Source organism: Lolium perenne, chromosome 4 (genome assembly GCF_019359855.2).
Source record: "Lolium perenne isolate Kyuss_39 chromosome 4, Kyuss_2.0, whole genome shotgun sequence".
Taxonomy (NCBI): Eukaryota; Viridiplantae; Streptophyta; class Magnoliopsida; order Poales; family Poaceae; genus Lolium; species Lolium perenne.
Window position 1 is genome coordinate 95,238,875 of NC_067247.2, and position 14,773 is coordinate 95,253,647.

Consider the following 14,773-nt stretch of genomic DNA (forward strand, 5'->3'; position numbering starts at 1 on the left):
TTCAGTTGAACCATCATCTGACGGGAGCAATTGATACGATGCTAGAGGAGTTCACTGAACCCAAGGAGGAGATTAGGGGGAAAGAACCTATGGAGAATGTGGTGCACACACCAGTTTACTCAGCTGGTGATTATATTAGTATAGATCCTCTTGAGCGTGAACCTACACCTGTTACACCTGGGAACTATCTGGGTAGTTCCTATGGGGGATATGAGGGCGGAGAGGAATCCGGAAACAATCAGCGTTCCGAGACTCCTACAGAAAATTCCACGGGTTGGCGTTGGGGATCTGAGACTGGAACTCATAGTACTTCAGTGTATTATGACGGGGAGATGAATGATGACACCACAACCCAGAACCAAAGTTATCCTAGTAATGAAGGAGTTGATCGAGGGTATCCGACACAGGTTGAGTCGGGTACGAGTGTTGGAAACACCTATGGTGGAGCTACAGGGGAGTATACCCGATGGGTGGACTATGATGCACTTAACGATCAGTTTGTGAACACTGACTTCTCCCTAGGATCATCATCTGATTCGGATTACCAGCTGACGGGGAGACCTTATGTTCCAGGGTCTATCAGGAGGATGACACGTTCGACCGGATGGAAGCCTGGGATGTATCGGGAGTGAAGATCGACTAGAGTCCACCAAGGGAGGCGAGGCTATAATACACAAGTACCACGTGTATTATAGTATGTAATGTTTGTAGAAATTTGTACATATACTTTAATAAGTGAGTTTGCATACTCACATCGACTTGAGTATTGTAATAAGACCACTTAAGTATGTATATACATGGTATATGTTTTGTATGATTTGGATTTGCTTCTTGATTTCCATTGCGTGACTAGTTCTGTGCACAAAGTTGAGCTCAGAAAACTTGCGCATGGAGTAATTATGAGTATCATCTTGTGTTGCAGAACTAGGGGGTTATGTCGGGAGCGTTAGGAGAGGAGACCGAAGCGCAGCGCATGGAGCGCGAAGCAAAACAAAAGGAAGAGGCTGATGAAGCAGCCAGGAATCAGTTTCCACCACCACCACCACCCATGACGCAGCAGAATTTTGTTCAGTACATGCAGCTGGTGGAGGAAAGACAACGTGTAACGTTGGAGCAGCAGAACAAATTCTTCCAAGAATTGCTGCAACAGAACCGGGTAGAGAGACCCGAGAATCCGGGAGTCACCCTAGCAGACTTCCAGAACACCAAGCCTATATCTTTCGCATACGCGCCCGAGCCTATGGACGCGGAGGATTGGCTTATGGACACTGAGCGAAAGCTCAATACTGTTGGATGTAACGACCAGGAGAAGGTTCGTTACGCTACACATTTGTTGTGTGGACCCGCCGCATCATGGTGGGACAACATCGTAGCCGTTTATCCGGCTGGAAAAGTATTCACCTGGGAGGAGTTCGCAAGGAAGTTCAGGGAATCCAATGTCCCTGAAAGTATAGTTGAACTGAAGCGTCGAGAATTTGAAAGTCTCGAGCAGAAGGACAAGGCAATCCTGACTTATGTCAGGGAGTTCTCAAAGCTGTCCCGGTACGCTGTTGATGAAGTCAACACCGAGGACAAGAAAAAGAAGATGTTTTTGAGGGGGTTAAGTCCCCAGTTTAAGGTACAGCTCCGGATGATGAGAGCGACGGAGTTTCAAGAGTTGGTGGATGCCGCCATCACTCTGGAAGATGATTTCAAACAACTGCAGGAGGAGAAAAGGAAAAAGGCCAAGTTTGAGCCTAAGAGGTTTGTTGGTAACAAGCCCAATACTAGCTTGAGTTTCAAGCCAAGATACAACAACAACAACAACAACAGCAACTACTACGGTAGCAGGAAGAACCATGCATTCCAAACTGCAAATAAGATTGTGTGCCGTAGCTGTGGAGGTACGGGGCATTTCTCTAAGGACTGTAAGAAGCCCAGGATCATTTGCTTCGGTTGCCGTGAGGAAGGACACATGCTTAGGGATTGCCCTAAGAATAAGAATAAAGGAGGTCAATCTGGAGGGGGAGCAAGCCGAGGAGGAAACAACGGAAGGAACTGGAAGAACAGGAAACCCTTCGGCAAGCTGAACTGCACTAGTCTGGAGGAGGTGGTCAACTCCGATCAGGCGGTGATAGGTACGCTCCAGATACTCACTCATCCTGGCAAAGTACTTTTTGATACTGGTGCAACTACATCATTCATTTCTCAACAATTCATCATCAAACATGGGATTAGTTGCACTAAGTTAGATACACCCATAACCATACTTTCTGCGGGGGGAACGATAGTAGTAACTCACACCAAACAAAAACAAGTCATCATGATCAATAAGTGCGCGTTTGACGCGGACCTGTTCATTTTACCGATGAAGGACATTGATGTCATCCTTGGTATGAACTGGTTAGAAGTTAACGGAGCATTGATCGACTGTGTGAATAAGATGGTATCTTTGAAAAGCCCCGATGGAAGTAGAATGATCTACCAAGGCGACAAACATACACAGATTGAAGTGGAGCTACAGTTGAACAGCATGAAGGAAGTGAAATTGGAAGATATACCTGTAGTAAATGAATTCCAGGATGTGTTTCCTGCGGAATTACCTGGTATGCCACCAGATAGGGAGATAGAATTCACTATCGACCTAATTCCAGGAACGGCTCCGATTGCTAAGGCACCATACAAGATGGGGCCCAAGGAGTTGAAAGAACTTAAGGAGCAACTGGATGGCTTGGAACAAAAAGGATTCATACAAGAGAGTGTTTCACCATGGGGATCACCTGTGATCTTCGTGGATAAAAGAGATGGAGGAAGAAGGATGTGCGGAGAATACAGGAATCTGAACAACGTCACAATCAAGAACAAGTATCCACTTCCAAGAATACAAGATCTATTCGATCAAGTTAGAGGCACGGGAGTCTTTTCCAAAATTGATCTAAGATCCGGTTATCACCAGATAAAGATCAAGAAGGAAGACGTTCCGAAAACTGCCTTTGTCTCAAGGTATGGACATCATGAATACCTTGTAGTACCTTTTGGATTAACCAATGCCCCAGCAATATTCATGAATCTCATGAATAAGATTTTCATGCCATATCTAGACAAGTTTGTCATCGTATTCATCGATGATATCTTGATCTATTCCAAGAACAAGGCCGAACATGCTGAACATTTGAGGTTAGTGTTGCAAACACTAAGAGAACATCAACTCTATGCCAAGTTTAGTAAGTGTGAATTTTGGCTAGATCAAGTGGAATTTCTTGGTCATGTGATTAGTAAAGATGGAATAGCTGTTAACCCAAGCAAGGTAGCAGCAGTTCTAGAATGGGAAGCACCCAAGACTGTCAAGGAAATCCGAGGATTCCTAGGAATGGCAGGATATTATCGGAGATTCATTGAAGGATTCTCCAAGATAGCAGGACCAATGACAAAGCTGTTAAGAAAGAACACACCATTTGTGTGGTCAGAGGAGTGTGAGAAGAGTTTTCAAACTCTGAAAGAGAAACTCACCACATCACCGGTGTTAGCAGTTCCTGAAGTTGGCAAGGATTACACCGTGTACTGTGACGCATCCAAGCATGGATTGGGTTGTGTACTCATGCAAGATCGGAAAGTGATATCTTATGGATCGAGGCAACTTAGACCTCATGAAGTGAATTATCCAACACATGATTTAGAGTTAGCAGCAGTTGTATTTGCACTCAAAACATGGAGACATTTTCTTTATGGAGCCAAGTGTGAGCTCTATATAGATCATAAGAGTCTCAAATATTTCTTCACTCAGAAGGAACTTGATGGCGTGTAACTCACACGTTCGTTGGGAACCCCAAGAGGAAGGTATGATGCGCACAGCAGCAAGTTTTCCCTCAGAAAGAAACCAAGGTTTATCGAACCAGGAGGAGCCAAGAAGCACGTTGAAGGTTGATGGCGGCGGGATGTAGTGCGGCACAACACCAGGGATTCCGGTGCCAACGTGGAACCTGCACAACACAACCAAAGTACTTTGCCCCAACGAAACAGTGAGGTTGTCAATCTCACCGGCTTGCTGTAACAAAGGATTAACCGTATTGTGTGGAAGATGATTGTTTGCAGAAAATAGTAGAAACGATGTTACGGTAGATTGTATTTCAGTATAGAGAATTGGACCGGGGTCCACAGTTCACTAGAGGTGTCTCTCCCATAAGATAAACAGCATGTTGGGTGAACAAATTACAGTTGGGCAATTGACAAATAAAGAGGGCATGACCATGCACATACATATTATGATGAGTATAGTGAGATTTAATTGGGCATTACGACTAAGTACATAGACCGCTATCCAGCATGCATCTATGCCTAAAAAGTCCACCTTCAGGTTATCATCCGAACCCCCTCCAGTATTAAGTTGCTAACAACAGACAATTGCATTAAGTATTGCGCGTAATGTAATCAGTAACTACATCCTTGAACATAGCACTAATGTTTTATCCCTAGTGGCAATGACACATCCACAACCTTAGAACTTTTACATCCTTTGTCCCAGGATATCAATGGAGGCATGAACCCACTATCGAGCATAAATACTCCCTCTTGGAGTTACAAGCATCTACTTGGCCAGAGCATCTACTAGTAACGGAGAGCATGCAAGATCATAAACAACACATAGACATAACTTTGATAATCAACATAACAAGTATTCTCTATTCATTGGATCCCAACAAACGCAACATATAGAATTACAGATAGATGATCTTGATCATGTTAGGCAGCTCACAAGATCCGACAATGAAGCACAATGGGGAGAAGACAACCATCTAGCTACTGCTATGGACCCATAGTCCAGGGGTAGACTACTCACACATCACTCCGGAGGCGACCATGGCGGCGTAGAGTCCTCCGGGGAGATGAATCCCCTCTCCGGCAGGGTGCCGGAGGCGATCTCTGGATCCCCGAGATGGGATCGGCGGCGGCGACGTCTGCGGAAGGTTTTCCGTATCGTGGCTCTCGATGCGGGGGTTTCGCAACAGAGGCTTTAAGTAGGCGGAAGGGCAGGTCGGGAGGCGGCACGAGGGCCCCACACCACAGGGCCGCGCGGCCAAGGGGCCGCGCCGCCTAGGGTGTGGCCACCTCGTGGCCCCACTTCGTCTCCTCTTCGGACTTCTGGAAGCTTCGTGGCAAAATAGGACCCTGGGCGTTGATTTCGTCCAATTCCGAGAATATTTCGTTACTAGGATTTCTGAAACCAAAAACAACGAGAAAACGAAGCGGCACTTCGGCATCTTGTTAATAGGTTAGTTCCAGAAAATGCACAAATATGACATAAAGTGTGCATAAAACATGTAGATAACATCAATAATGTGGCATGGAACATAAGAAATTATCGATACGTCGGAGACGTATCAGCATCCCCAAGCTTAGTTCTGCTCGTCCGAGCGGGTAAAACGATAACACGAGATAATTTCAGGAGTGACATGCCATCATAACCTTGATCATACTATTTGTAAAGCATATGTAGTGAATGCAGCGATCAAAACAATGTATATGACATGAGTAAACAAGTGAATCATAAAGCAAAGACTTTTCATGAATAGCACTTCAAGACAAGCGTCAATAAGTCTTGCATAAGAGTTAACTCATAAAGCAATAATTCATAGTAAAGGCATTGAAGCAACACAAAGGAAGATTAAGTTTCAGCGGTTGCTTTCAACTTGTAACATGTATATCTCATAGATATTGTCAACATAGAGTAATATAATAAGTGCAATAAGCAAGTATGTAGGAATCAATGCACAGTTCACACAAGTGTTTGCTTCTTGAGGTGGAGAGAAATAGGTGAACTGACTCAACATTGAAAGTAAAAGAATTGTCCTCCATAGAGGAAAAGCATCGATTGCTATATTTGTGCTAGAGCTTTGATTTTGAAAACATGAAACAATTTTGTCAACGGTAGTAATAAAGCATATGTATCATGTAAATTATATCTTACAAGTTGCAAGCCTCATGCATAGTATACTAATAGTGCCCGCACCTTGTCCTAATTAGCTTGGACTACCGGATCATCACAATGCACATGTTTTAACCAAGTGTCACAAAGGGGTACCTCTATGCCGCCTGTACAAAGGTCTAAGGAGAAAGCTCGCATTGGATTTCTCGCTATTGATTATTCTCAACTTAGACATCCATACCGGGACAACATAGACAACAGATAATGGACTCCTCTTTTATGCATAAGCATGTAACAACAATTAATAATTTTCTCATTTGAGATTGAGGATATATGTCCAAAACTGAAACTTCCACCATGGATCATGGCTTTAGTTAGCGGCCCAATGTTCTTCTCTAACAATATGCATGCTTAACCATAAGGTGGTAGATCGCTCTTACTTCAGACAAGACGAACATGCATAGCAACTCACATGAAATTCAACAAAGAATAGTTGATGGCGTCCCCAGTGAACATGGTTATCGCACAACAAGCAACTTAATAAGAGATAAAGTTCATAATTACATATTCAATACCACAATAGTTTTTAAGCTATTTGTCCCATGAGCTATATATTGCAAAGGTGAATGATGGAATTTTAAAGGTAGCACTCAAGCAATTTACTTTGGAATGGCGGAAAATACCATGTAGTAGGTAGGTATGGTGGACACAAATGGCATAGTGATTGGCTCAAGTATTTTGGATGCATGAGAAGTATTCCCTCTCGATACAAGGTTTAGGCTAGCAAGGCTTATTTGAAACAAACATAAGGATGAACCGGTGCAGCAAAACTCACATAAAAGACATATTGTAAACATTATAAGACTCTACACCGTCTTCCTTGTTGTTCAAACTCAATACTAGAAATTATCTAGACCTTAGAGAAACCAAATATGCAAACCAAATTTTAGCATGCTCTATGTATTTCTTCATTAATGGGTGCAAAGCATATGATGCAAGAGCTTAAACATGAGCACAACAATTGCCAAGTATCACATTACCCAAGACATTAATAGCAATTACTACATGTATCATTTTCCAATTCCAACCATATAACAATTTAACGAAGAAGAAACTTCGCCATGAATACTATGAGTAGAAACTAAGGACATACTTGTCCATATGCTACAGCGGAGCGTGTCTCTCTCCCATAAAGTGAATGCTAGGATCCATTTTATTCAAACAAAACAAAAAACAAAAACAAACCGACGCTCCAAGCAAAGCACATAAGATATGATGGAATAAAAATATAGTTTCAGGGGAGGAACCTGATAATGTTGTCGATGAAGAAGGGGATGCCTTGGGCATCCCCAAGCTTAGACGCTTGAGTCTTCTTAGAATATGCAGGGGTGAACCACCGGGGCATCCCCAAGCTTAGAGCTTTCACTCTCCTTGATCATGTTGCATCATACTCCTCTCTTGATCCTTGAAAACTTCCTCCACACCAAACTTAGAACAACTCATTAGAGGGTTAGCGACAATAAAAATTAACATGTTCAGAGGTGACACAATCATTCTTAACACTTCTGGACATTGCATAAAGCTACTGGACATTAATGGATCAAAGAAATTCATCCAACATAGCAAAAGAGGCAATGCGAAATAAAAGGCAGAATCTGTCAAAACAGAACAGTTCGTATTGACGAATTTTATCGAGGCACCAGACTTGCTCAAATGAAAATGCTCAAATTTAATGAAAGTTGCGTACATATCTAAGGATCACTCACGTAAATTGGCATAATTTTCTGAGTTACCTACAGGGAAAACAGCCCAGATTTGTGACAGCAAAGAAATCTGTTTCTGCTCAGTAATCCAAATCTAGTATGAACTTTTCTATCAACGACTTTACTTGGCACAATAAAACACTAAACTAAGATAAGGAGAGGTTGCTACAGTAGTAAACAACTTCCAAGATACAAAATAAAAACAAAGTACTGTAGGTAAAAACCATGGGTTGTCTCCCATAAGCGCTTTTCTTTAACGCCTTTCAGCTAGGCGCAGAAAGTGTGTATCAAGTATTATCAAGAGACGAAGTGTCAACATCATAATTTGTTCTAATAATAGAATCAAAAGGTAACTTCATTCTCTTTCTAGGGAAGTGTTCCATACCTTTCTTGAGAGGAAATTGATATTTTATATTACCTTCCTTCATATCAATGATAGCACCAACAGTTCGAAGAAAAGGTCTTCCCAATATAATGGGACAAGATGCATTGCATTCAATATCCAAGACAACAAAATCAACGGGGACAAGGTTATTGTTAACGGTAATGCGAACATTATCAACTTTCCCCAAAGGTTTGTTTGTAGAATGATCAGCAAGATTAACATCCAAATAACAATTTTTCAGCGGTGGCAAGTCAAGCATATTATAAATTTTCTTAGGCATAACAGAAATACTTGCACCAAGATCACATAAAGCATTACAATCAAAATCTTTAACCTTCATCTTAATGATGGGCTCCCAACCATCCTCTAGCTTTTTAGGAATAGAGGCTTCGCGCTCTAGTTTCTCTTCTCTAGCTTTTATGAGAGCATTTGTAATATGTTGCGTGAAAGCCAAATTTATAGCACTAGCATTAGGACTTTTAGCAAGTTTTTGCAAGAACTTTATAACTTCATAGATGTGGCAATCATCAAAATTCAAACCATTATAATCTAAAGCAATGGGATCACCATCCCCAATGTTGGAAAAAATTTCAGCGACTTTATCTGAAGTTTCATTTTAGCAGTTTCGGGCAGTTTCTCGCGCTTTGCATTAGAAGTGGAAACATTGCTAACACCAATTCTTTTATTATTAATAGTAGGAGGTGCAGCAACATGTGTAGCATTAGCATTACAAGTGGTGGTAATAGTCCAAACTTTAGCTACATTCTTCTCTTTAGCTAGTTTTTTATTTTCTTCTCTATCCCACCTAGCACGCAGTTCAGTCATTAATCTTATATTCTCATTAATTCTAACTTGGATGGCATTTGCTGTAGTAACAATTTTATTTTCAATATCCCTATTAGGCATAACTTTCGATTTTAAAAGATCAACATCAGAGGCAAGACTATCGACTTTAGAAGCAAGTATATCAATTTTCCCAAGCTTTTCTTCAACAGATTTGTTAAAAGCAGTTTGTGTACTAATAAATTCTTTAAGCATGGCTTCAAGTCCAGGGGGTGAACTCCTATTATTGTTGTAAGAATTCCCATAAGAATTACCATAGCCGTTGCCATTATTATAAGGATATGGCCTATAGTTGTTACTAGAATTGTTCCGGTAAGCATTGTTGTTGAAATTATTATTTTTAATGAAGTTTACATCAACATGTTCTTCTTGTGCAACCAATGAAGCTAACGGAACATTATTAGGATCAATATTAGTCCTATCATTCACAAGAATAGACATAATAGCATCAATCTTATCACTCAAGGAAGAGGTTTCTTCGACAGAATTTACCTTCTTACCTTGTGGAGCTCTTTCCGTGTGCCATTCAGAGTAGTTGATCATCATATTATCAAGAAGCTTTGTTGCTTCACCAAGAGTGATGGACATAAAGGTACCTCCAGCAGCTGAATCCAATAAATTCCGCGAAGAAAAATTTAGTCCTGCATAGAAGGTTTGGATGATCATCCAAGTAGTCAGTCCATGGGTTGGGCAATTTTTAACGAGAGATTTCATTCTTTCCCATGCTTGTGCAACATGTTCAGTATCTAATTGTTTAAAATTCATTATGCTACTCCTCAAAGATATAATTTTAGCAGGGGGATAATATCTACCAATAAAAGCATCCTTGCATTTAGTCCATGAATCAATACTATTCTTAGGCGGAGATAGCAACCAATCTTTAGCTCTTCCTCTTAATGAGAAAGGGAACAATTTTAATTTTATAATGTCACCATCTACATCCTTATACTTTTGCATTTCACATAGTTCAACAAAATTATTAAGATGGGCAGCAGCATCATCAGAACTAACACCAGAAAATTGCTCTCGCATAACAAGATTCAGTAAAGCAGGTTTAATTTCAAAGAATTCTGCTGTAGTAACAGGTGGAGCAATAGGTGTGCATAAGAAATCATTATTATTTGTGGTTGTGAAGTCACACAGCTTAGTATTTTCAGGGTTGGCCATTTTAGCAGCAGTAAATAAAGCAAACTAGATAAAGTAAATGCAAGTAACTAATTTTTTTGTGTTTTTGATATAGCAAACAAGATAGCAAATAAAGTAAAACTAGCAACTAATTTTTTTGTATTTTGATTTAGTGCAGCAAACAAAGTAGTAAATAAAACTAAGCAAGACAAAAACAAAGTAAAGAGATTGGGAAGTGGAGACTCCCCTTGCAGCGTGTCTTGATCTCCCCGGCAACGGCGCCAGAAAAAGAGCTGTTGACGTGGGAGTTGAAAATCTTTGTGGTGTAACTTTTCTTCGTTCCCCGGCAACGGCGCCAGAAAAAGAGCTAGATGGCGTGTAACTCACACGTTCGTTGGGAACCCCAAGAGGAAGGTATGATGCGCACAGCAGCAAGTTTTCCCTCAGAAAGAAACCAAGGTTTATCGAACCAGGAGGAGCCAAGATGCACGTTGAAGGTTGATGGCGGCGGGATGTAGTGCGGCGCAACACCAGGGATTCCGGCGCCAACGTGGAACCTGCACAACACAACCAAAGTACTTTGCCCCAACGAAACAGTGAGGTTGTCAATCTCACCGGCTTGCTGTAACAAAGGATTAACCGTATTGTGTGGAAGATGATTGTTTGCAGAAAATAGTAGAACAGTATTGCAGTAGATTGTATTTCAGTATAGAGAATTGGACCGGGGTCCACAGTTCACTAGAGGTGTCTCTCCCATAAGATAAACAGCATGTTGGGTGAACAAATTACAGTTGGGCAATTGACAAATAAAGAGGGCATGACCATGCACATACATATTATGATGAGTATAGTGAGATTTAATTGGGCATTACGACAAAGTACATAGACCGCTATCCAGCATGCATCTATGCCTAAAAAGTCCACCTTCAGGTTATCATCCGAACCCCCTCCAGTATTAAGTTGCTAACAACAGACAATTGCATTAAGTATTGCGCGCAATGTAATCAGTAACTACATCCTTGAACATAGCACTAATGTTTTATCCCTAGTGGCAACAGCACATCCACAACCTTAGAACTTTACATCCTTTGTCCCCGAGATATCAATGGAGGCATGAACCCACTATCGAGCATAAATACTCCCTCTTGGAGTTACAAGCATCTACTTGGCCAGAGCATCTACTAGTAACGGAGAGCATGCAAGATCATAAACAACACATAGACATAACTTTGATAATCAACATAACAAGTATTCTCTATTCATCGGATCCCAACAAACGCAACATATAGAATTACAGATAGATGATCTTGATCATGTTAGGCAGCTCACAAGATCCGACAATGAAGCACAATGGGGAGAAGACAACGATCTAGCTACTGCTATGGACCCATAGTCCAGGGGTAGACTACTCACACATCAATCCGGAGGCGACCATGGCGGCGTAGAGTCCTCCGGGAGATGAATCCCCTCTCCGGCAGGGTGCCGGAGGCGATCTCCTGGATCCCCCGAGATGGGATCGGCGGCGGCGGCGTCTCTGGAAGGTTTTCCGTATCGTGGCTCTCGGTACTGGGGGTTTCACAACGGAGGCTTTAAGTAGGCGGAAGGGCAGGTCAGGAGGCGGCACGAGGGCCCCACACCACAGGGCCGCGTGGCCAAGGGGGGGGGCCGCGCCGCCCTAGGGTGTGGCCACCTCGTGGCCCCACTTTGTCTCCTCTTCGGATTTCTGGAAGCTTCGTGGAAAAATAGGACCCTGGGCGTTGATTTCGTCCAATTCCGAGAATATTTCGTTACTAGGATTTCTGAAACCAAAAACAGCAGAAAACAGCAACTGGCACTTCGGCATCTTGTTAATAGGTTAGTTCCAGAAAATGCACAAATATGACATAAAGTGTGCATAAAACATGTAGATAACATCAATAATGTGGCATGGAACATAAGAAATTATCGATACGTCGGAGACGTATCAGAACTCAACATGAGGCAGAAAAGATGGCTAGAATTGATCAAGGATTATGATTTGACCATCAATTACACTCCAGGGAAGGCCAATGTTGTCGCAGATGCCTTGAGTAGGAAGAGCACCGGAGGAGTGGAACAAGAAATATCACCGGAATTGAGGAAGGAAATAAGTCAAGCCCAAATACAATTTTGGGAGAAGGAAGCTCATGAAGGACTATCGGCTTTGCAAGTAGCCGATGAGTTGAATGTTAACCTGAAGAATGAGATAATGATGGGTCAGCTGGACGATCCATTCAACGTGGAGGAGATGAGAAGAATAGATGAAGGAAGACCATCAGAATTTCACCGCGGAGAATCTGGATCATTATGGTTCCAGAAGAGAATTTGTGTTCCGGATATTGCTGAACTCAAGGAAATAATACTCCGGGAAGCCCATCAAACACCATACTCCATTCATCCGGGTAGTACAAAGATGTACATGGATTTAAAGGAGTTATTCTGGTGGAACAATATGAAGAGAGAGATAGCACAATATGTGGCGGAATGCCATACCTGTCAGAGAGTGAAGGCTGAACACCAGAGTCCGGCAGGAAAGTTACAACCTTTACCTATTCCAGAGTGGAAATGGGAGGAAATAGGGATGGATTTCATCACCGGACTACCCATGACTAATAAAAAGAAGGACATGATATGGGTAATCGTGGACCGGTTGACGAAGAGTGCATATTTCTTAGCGGTAAATCAGCAGGATAAAGGAGAGAAACTCATCGATCTTTACATCAAAGAGATCGTGAGTAAGCATGGAGTGCCCAAGAAGATCGTGTCGGATCGAGGATCTGTGTTCACGTCAGCATTTTGGAAGCAACTACATGAATATTTAGGATCCAAGTTGGACTATAGTACCGCCTATCATCCCCAGACAGGTGGACAAACCGAGAGAACCAACCAGATCTTAGAGGATATGCTTAGGGCTTGTGCCCTAGATTTCGGAGGATCATGGGAGGAGCACTTACCACTTGCAGAGTTTTCATACAATAATAGCTATCAAAGCAGCATCAAGATGGCACCGTTTGAAGCTCTGTATGGAAGAAAGTGTAGATCACCGATATGCTAGTATGAAGCCGGAGCAAGTAAAGAGTTCAACCCTGATTATGTCAAGGAAAAGCAACAAATAATTGACATTATCAGAGATCGGCTCAAGATAGCCCAGAGCCGACAGAAGAGTTATGCCGATCAAAAGAGGAGAACATGGGAGCCACGAGTTGGAGACATGGTATACCTTAAGGTGAGCCCGATGAAAGGACTTCAGAGGTTTGGAGTGAAAGGAAAGCTAAGCCCTAGGTACATCGGACCTTTTAAGATTCTGAGTCTAAACCGAGGGTTAGCCTTCGAATTGGAACTACCGGGAAGGTTATCCCAGGTTCACAACGTATTTCATGTGTCGCAACTCAGAAAATGTTTGAAGACCCCAGATGAACCAGTATCACATGAAGAGCTTGAGTTACAACCAGATTTGACATACATCGAGAAGCCAGCGAAGATTCTCGAGGAAAACTGGAAACAACTCAGGAATCGAGCGATAAAGTACTGCAAGATACAATGGAAGCACCATCCCGAGAGGGAAGCCACCAAGGAAAAAGAGGAAGACCTGAGGAAAACGTACCCCAAACTTTTCAGGTATTACAACCACAACTTCGGGACGATGTTTTCTTTAAGGGGGAAAGGCTGTAATATCCCAGGTTTAGAGACGATTGAGGGGTAGATTTTAGAAAGGGATGTGCATTGCATTGTAATTTACGGGGAAATTTCGCGCTTTTAAAACAAAACTGCATCGAAGGGGGACAGGTTTCTCTCTCGACACCTTACAGGGTTAGGGTTTCGAGAGTGCGATGAACTTGTTCCTACTTATCTAAATTAGGGTTTTGAGAAGAGAGAAGTGATATTACATTGAAATCTTAAGTTGCATGATTGAATTATAAGCTAAGTTGTTTGATTGAATTCAAACCAAATTTGAATTTGAACTTCAAATTCATACATTAAATGATCATCACATAATTCAAATTTAAGATTATTTCACAAACAATTATCATTAAGCAAGAAAATGAGTAATACAACAATTAAATTAAGCTCATTGAGAGAAACTTGAGCTTTATTGATCATCACACACATAATACATTGTCTTTACAATATTCAGATTTGAATTATAGAATTACAACATATTACAAGAATTGGACAAAATAGAAAATGAAAAGAAAAGGAAATTACAATTTAATGATCTATCCTAACACTACAAGTTAATCTTCATTTAGCCTTGTACTTGATGATCTCCATGATCCTTGGAGCATCAGGTTGATCCCTGCAAATAAACACAACATAGAGCACATTATGTCAAGTGGAATTGCCACTTGGCAGGTTAGCAAACAAGTGAAATGAAGAGGATATGATCAAGTCCCTGCCGAGCAGATCCATGCCACAGATAGGATCAAGTCCAAGTGTACAACACTTGCACACACACACACAGCCTAGCAGCTCACCAGGTCTGGTGCATGCTCAACAGCACACACAAACCCGAGGAGTCACCAAATTGGTGCCAGGCCAAGCTGTCGACCAAGAGGGCCAGCAAGGGTTCATATAAAACCTTTTCCACCGCCAGAACTAGCTGTTCATCGACATCAGCTTCACAGAGTAAGTCACAAGAACAGCAAGAACAGAAGAACAGCCACGGCTGTTCAACCATTCCACAAATACCAGAAACAAATCAGGAATCAAGGTTTGCAAGGAGGAGCAGGGCAAGCA